This window comes from Grammomys surdaster, unplaced genomic scaffold (genome assembly GCF_004785775.1).
Source record: "Grammomys surdaster isolate TR1022 unplaced genomic scaffold, NIH_TR_1.0 227, whole genome shotgun sequence".
NCBI classification, from domain to species: Eukaryota; Metazoa; Chordata; class Mammalia; order Rodentia; family Muridae; genus Grammomys; species Grammomys surdaster.
Window position 1 is genome coordinate 3140716 of NW_021604672.1, and position 6684 is coordinate 3147399.

The 6684-nt window shown below is 36.9% G+C and overlaps 1 pseudogene; it reads left to right on the plus strand.

Moving 5' to 3' along the window:
- The first annotated feature begins 347 nt into the window (after window positions 1-347).
- Window positions 348-5584, plus strand: LOC114626080 (annotated as a pseudogene).
- The last annotated feature ends 1100 nt before the right edge of the window (window positions 5585-6684 follow it).

Genomic DNA, 6684 nt, shown 5'->3' on the forward strand with positions numbered 1-6684 from the left:
ATGGGAAAATGAGCCCAGGAGATCAATATTCTGAACAATTAACCTATAAACAAATAAATAACACAGTATATGGACTACTTACTTTCACTTCACCAAAGACAAGACAACAATAAGTTTGGGAGTGAGGCTGACATGATGGATGTCACTGGATCAGCAGGATGCTTTGCCAGATTTAGAAACAAAAGCATGTGTGCTCTCTTTTATTGTTCCAACCTTGTCAGGGACAGCTCTGCTTTCCGCACTCCTTAATCCACTCACCCAGACACTCATCAACAATTTAGACTTTTATATTTATTCTCAGAAGAGCAGCATATGCTATCTCTGCCAAAGGAAAGGCAGAGGAAAACATGACCATTGGAGGACCAGAGATTAAGCTACTTTTTAGTACTCCAAAGAAAAAGAACAATTGCAAGGTTTGTCTAGGTACAGTATTGGACTGTATACATACCTATGTCCATCCAATCTGATTACAAATCAATAGTTAGGAAGCGTAACCATTAAAATCCACTCAGAGGGATTTTAAATACTCATTTCTTACATGTTCCCTTCTGTAGCCAATTTAAATGAAGTTTCTACTCTATGGGTTCAAACACATGCAGTTCCTGAACCTCTGCAGATGACTCTGAGATGCAGAGAAAATGAAACTACAAACAGTAAGCAAGTTAGTCTAGTCCGCTTGGGTTCAGTCCTCACGCATATCAATAAGTCAAAAACTTCACAATCAACCAATATTACATTTCCTGCCTTGTGTAAGGGTCTCAAACAAATTAACAAAAAGATGCTCCAGTTAAACCCAAAGAAAGCACAGACTCTTAAAAAAAATACCCATTTGTGACCAAAATAAAAAACTTATTAAAGGACAATAGATGTTTGTACTAACCAAAGTTTTCATCAACAAATTTAGAATATATTTTCTAGAAAATATCTCTATTTTGATAAAATTTTAAAATGCGTATTAGTAAACATACATTTTTGCATTTTATGTGTTCTCCTATTTGAGTTTTTTGAGTTCCAGAAAAGCTGGATATCATATTATAGTGAAATACTGGCTTTTGTATAAACTTTCAAATCTTACACAATTATCCTAAAGGAAAGCAAAGAAACACATAGATGAAATGATATTGGTTTCTTATCTTTTTTGATTCTTCTCCAGACCAGGAAATGTTTTCCTTTGGGGGTATAATAAGAATTGATATGCACAAAAGTACAGTAATGGCACCCAGACATTTGTGTTAAGACACAGTCATCTAATTGGACTGAAGGGCTGTTGAACAGGAGAGAAATCATGTCTGGTACTAGAAACCTAACTAGGGCTTATGAGAGTCACAGATCTTAGGAAAAAAACCTATTATAGCCACTTTCTTAAACTAGTATAATTCCTAATTACATTCTAAGTACTTGCCCTATTCCCACAGATAAACAGAGCTCCCAGTCCATCCAAGAAGCTTCACTTTGTACAGACAGATACCATTACAGAGCATCACAGCTTGTCAAAATGCAGAGAAAAACTGATCCTGGATGCCTTGCAACACACCCCCACACCTAAGACTCAGAAAGCATCCCTGAAGAAAGAACAGAAAGATTGTAAGGGCCAAAGAACCAGAGAGTTTATAGCAGTATTGTGTGTCCTAGAAATGACAGAGGATTCTCCTATGAAAATTCAACAGTAGCAAAACAAAAAAAAGAAAGAAAAAAGAAAATTCAACAGAACAGTTGCCTAAACAAGACCTGAACAAGGATAACCCCAACTTCGAACACGGAAGAGGAAACTCTTACATGTTCCACTCCTAGAGAAAGAGCTGCAGGCAGTTAAAATCTGCTGAGAACTAGAATTAGTCTTCCCTGGGGTTATCCAATATCAAGGGGTCAGTCTTGAAAACATACATACAAGCAACACTAAATGGACTGAGCAGGCTTGCTGCTTGAATTCTCAATCCTAATAATCCCATGTTAAAGACACACAATCCAGATATTTTAATTATAAGCCATATGCCTAGATTGAGCAGATATAGGCCTATACCAACTTATTCCTCAGCTATAAAGCTCCTTGTTACTTGCTGTTTCTCCTGGCCTTGCAGTTCTGGTCCATGGAGGCTTCCTCCTTCTCTGCTTTCTTTCTTTCTTCCTTTCTCCTCTCTCTCTCTCTCTCTCTCTCTCTCTCTCTCTCTCTCTCTCTCTCCGACTCCCTCTTGAGCCTCTATTCCCACCTTTCATCCCATTGCCCAATCACAGGCTCTAGTCTTTTATTGACTAGTTAAAATGGAGAGATTTTCACATGGCATCACTTAAGTACAGTATACTCTGCTGGTCAAGGGTGTCTCCATCTTGAGCAATCAGTATTGCATTAGAATACAAGAAGCATTAGGTCAACCTACTACACTTCCCCCTTTTTTATCAAATTTTAAAAGCTCTTTCTCTTACAGTAACAAACAATACACAGTGGGAACTACTTTGAAACAATTATGAAAATCATTAAGTATGAATTACATTCAAAAGTCCAGTCTGTATTTTGTAACTTAGATGAGGTACTTTACCATCTATCCTATCTTAATGTGTTTATAATTCTGTACTTAAATCATCTTCTATTTTAACTTTACCATTCTACATCCATCTTTTCAAATCTAGAACATCTTCAATGTTAAACAACGTAAGTTTAATTGTGAGACTATAACTATCTAATCTTGAACCCCATCAGTGACCCAAGAAGGAATAAGTATTTCTTGAGAATGCAGGAATCATAGGAATGTAGCTTCCAAAAATTAAAAAATAAAAATGACAGAGACATCTAACTTCCTGAACAGTCCCTGACATTTTTTATAGTGTCAGAGTGTCTATCTTCAGCCTTCTGACCCAGAACATCTGAAAGTAGGAAATGAAGCAGGAATTATGAAGGACTAGCTTACCCTGCCTTGGCAGAGCTTAGCAGTCAAATATCCTGATTCCATTTGTCCTTTTTGGATAGCATTTGTCTGCAGATGAAGTTAAAGCATTTCTTGCCCAGTGACTAGCTTCCCACATTTGAAGCAACAACACACGGATGTGTTGGTGCACATCATCTTCTTTGAAGTGGAATGGGAGTCCACTGTCAGGAGCAGAGCTGTCTCATAGTCAAGAGATCTTTTAATAATAAAATAACCTTAAATGCCATATTGTGTGGATCTCTGATGCTTTGAAGACCATCTCTCCATAGCATAACTGAACAAGCCAAGAAGGCCTGTCTCCAGCTATCCACACAACCCGATATGTATATTTGTGATAATGCAGACGAATATCTAACCTGACTATGAGTTTGATTCACTGACTACTAACTCACATTATTTAATTTTCCTAAAAGGTTTGTAGTAGCAGCTATTAAAAGGACTTGGAATAAACCTTGTATATTTAAATGAATTGCATAGGCATAAGGTACCTATATAATGTTGTAACAAAATTAATCTTAAATTTTGTATCAATATAAAAATTTTATCAATGTAAGAAAACATAATTTCAATTCTGCATCAAATATAAAAATTTCAACCAATATAAGATTATGGCTATAAAATATTTTTGTTTAAGAGTAGATTCAACAATCTACTCTATCTGTTTAATTTCTTATAATATTCTTGTATCTCACCCTTTTTCTTCTCAACCCCCTTTCTCTTACATAAGAAAGAAAGAAAGTTAGAGGAAAAGAAAGAAAGGACAGAAATCCCTGAGTCTAAGCTTCCTATTTTGTTTCCTCCCTATCTAAAAGCCATTAATATTAGTAAATCTTCCCTTAAAATGACAACATATCAATAGCTCATAAAATGATCAAAACCATCCAGCCCAACTTAAAGGACTGAGATGATGGTCTTCTTATGATTGCTTCCTGCCAAGTATGTGTGAAGAATTCCTTTTGGGGTACCCAGAAAGAAATAGGAAAGAATGTTTGGTCAAAAGAAAGTTGGCTGGCATCATGTGTTCTCCAGTCTCTATGTACTGAGAAAGTTCAGGACTTATCTGAAGTCCTGACTGCAACAGTCTGAGAGGCTGGAGTAAGCTAGCTATTCTGAAAATGTCCTCAAGCAAGTCTTTAGAGGAAACAGCTTTGATGAAATTGAGGTAGGATCAAGCAGGAAGCTGGAACAGCAGATTTCAGCATCTCAGAATCCCAGAAGGTAAATACTCTCATGGTTGTCTTTCTGGTCCTCCATTTTTGCAATATACAAGCACTACAAGTAACACATAGCTCTGTAAGGACATTTGTATGAAACATACATGGTGTACAGATCAATTAAGGAAGATCAATAAAGAAAGACAATCATCTTTCTTAGAGATTAGTTTGATCATATGATCCAACTTCAATATAAATTTCCATTCATGCCATCTTAAAGGATAATATGTAATAATAAGTCATGAGAATTTTGTAGCCAGTAAGATATATTGGATGTATCTGGACATTTAAGCATTAAATAAAAACATATAAATTAAGTATTTATATGTTTGTGTGTGACAAGAAAAAAGACACATTAATTTGAGAATGATTAAGAGGATAATATATAGGGGTGGAGGTAGGAGAGGGGGGAAATGATGTAATTATATTTTAATTTTTAAAACTGCAAATGAAATAAGAAAGAATTCATAGAGCAAGTCTTTAGACTAGGATAGCACTGATTTTTGCATAATTGAGATCATATTCGTGGTTAAAAGATCATGTGGCGTGAAGACACTTTATAAAACAAAACTGCAGCTAAAGTGCAATTAAAATAAAATATCATCATAAAAGTTCATTAAAAAATAAAAGATTATTAGTGACATGGATAGAAAAATGCATACCCCAGAATAACTAGAAAGGGACTTGGGGATCAGTTATCAATATTTTCGAGGTATAGCAGCTGATATGATACAAACACCTTATGAGTAACTATCATCTCTCTGAAAGAAAAAAATGTAACCTATTTGTCATCTATTAGCTCCATCACTGGGGTTAAAGGGAAGAGAATGCTTGAGAATACGTATGTGAGAAGGATGAACTAATACAGACAAAGCCAGCTGCCAGGAAGATTAGATCCATGGAAAAGAATACTACAACTAAGAGACTTGAGGTGGGGGGAGCATTAAAAATTAAAGCCAACTGATAATGTCCATCAAGTCTGTGAGGACGTCCATGATGATTCCCTGAACTCTGCCGTGCAGCTGGCTGGACTGAGGCTGCTGACAAACATGACCGTCACCAGTGACTGCCAGCCCCTGCTCAGCAGCTCCATCGCTGGCCTGTTCCACCTACTGCTTATCGGAAATGGAAGCACCAAGGTTCAGGTTTTGAAGCTGCTTTTGAACTTGTCTGAGAATCCAGCCATGACAGAGGCACTACTGAGTGCTCAATTCTTCATTCCTTTCCCTGTATGACGGCCAAATGGCAAATGAGATTCTTCTTCGGGCTCTTACGATGTTTCAGAATATAAACAATTGCCTCAAAGTGGACGGCCGGTTAGCTAATCAGCTTCCTTTTGCTAAAGGGTCATTGTTTTTCCTGTTGTGTGGAGAAGAATGTGCCCAGAAAATGAAAGCTTCGGCTTTTCATCATGATGTGGATGTGAAAGCAATAAAGACGACGTTCTGACTGTTGTACAGGTTTTACCAGAGAATTGAAGAGTAAATGCAGTCTTACGTCAGCACACCGGAACTTACACCTTCCTTTAAAGGGACCTTTCAGCTGATGGAGTTAAACAGTAAACGTCAGTGTGAGCAGCTCTAATCCAACATGATGCTCAAATGTCAGATTTCAGAGTAGTTCAGATTTGGGGGTTGGGGACTGAGTATAGTCTGGAACCTTCAGAGGATGTGAATCACTTCTGGGCATGGGACTAGGACCTGGGCACATAGATTTCTTCGCGTACCTGTTTCTACTGTTTGGATTTTTACTGAACATAAATTGTGTAATTTTTTTAATAAAAAGGAAAAATGCAAGGTGTAAAAAAAAACAAAACAATGGAAGATATGTCTAGGGAAAGTAGAAGAGAAAAAGAAAAAAAAGTAGCCGAACAAAAGCAGGCTCATTTGGTTTTATCATTTTAATGAATATAAAGCCAAAGAGGAAGGTCACTGACAAAGGTTCATTTCTTCTTTGTCCTTTCGTGGGTTCCCAAGTTAACAAATATTTACACAAAGAGTAAGACAACCTCTAAAGCAGGAAATAGAGATGGCCAGCAGAGCCCAGTGCATTTGATTTGTTATTGTCAACATGTTTAACCTTTGCTTTCAGATATTTCAAAATATTGGCTTCTAGCATCTTCTGTTCCAGACTGTATTCTGACTCAGTAGTTAATAAGCTAAAGTTTGTCTGGACCATATCTTCAACTTCTTCAGTTTCACCTGACAACAGGTGTGTCCAGAGTTCAGTGCTTGCCTTGTGAAGGAAGTGCTAAGCAGAGCTTGCTGTGGTTTTGAAGGTCGCTTTACAGTAAGGCATGGGAAGAGATGCTAAATGGGCCTTAGTGCTCTGCAAAACCTTTAAAATAGGATCTTCTTGTACAGAAAGTAAAATTGTCCTCAGTGGTACTTACCCATGTCTCTGCTCAATGGGATGTTACTTCTCTCCTTCCCTCTCTGCCTCAGTATTTACTGTTTTAGAAATGCTGTTTTTGTTTGTTGTATTCGGGGTTGTTGAAAGATATACATATACATATACATATACATATACATATACATATACATATACAT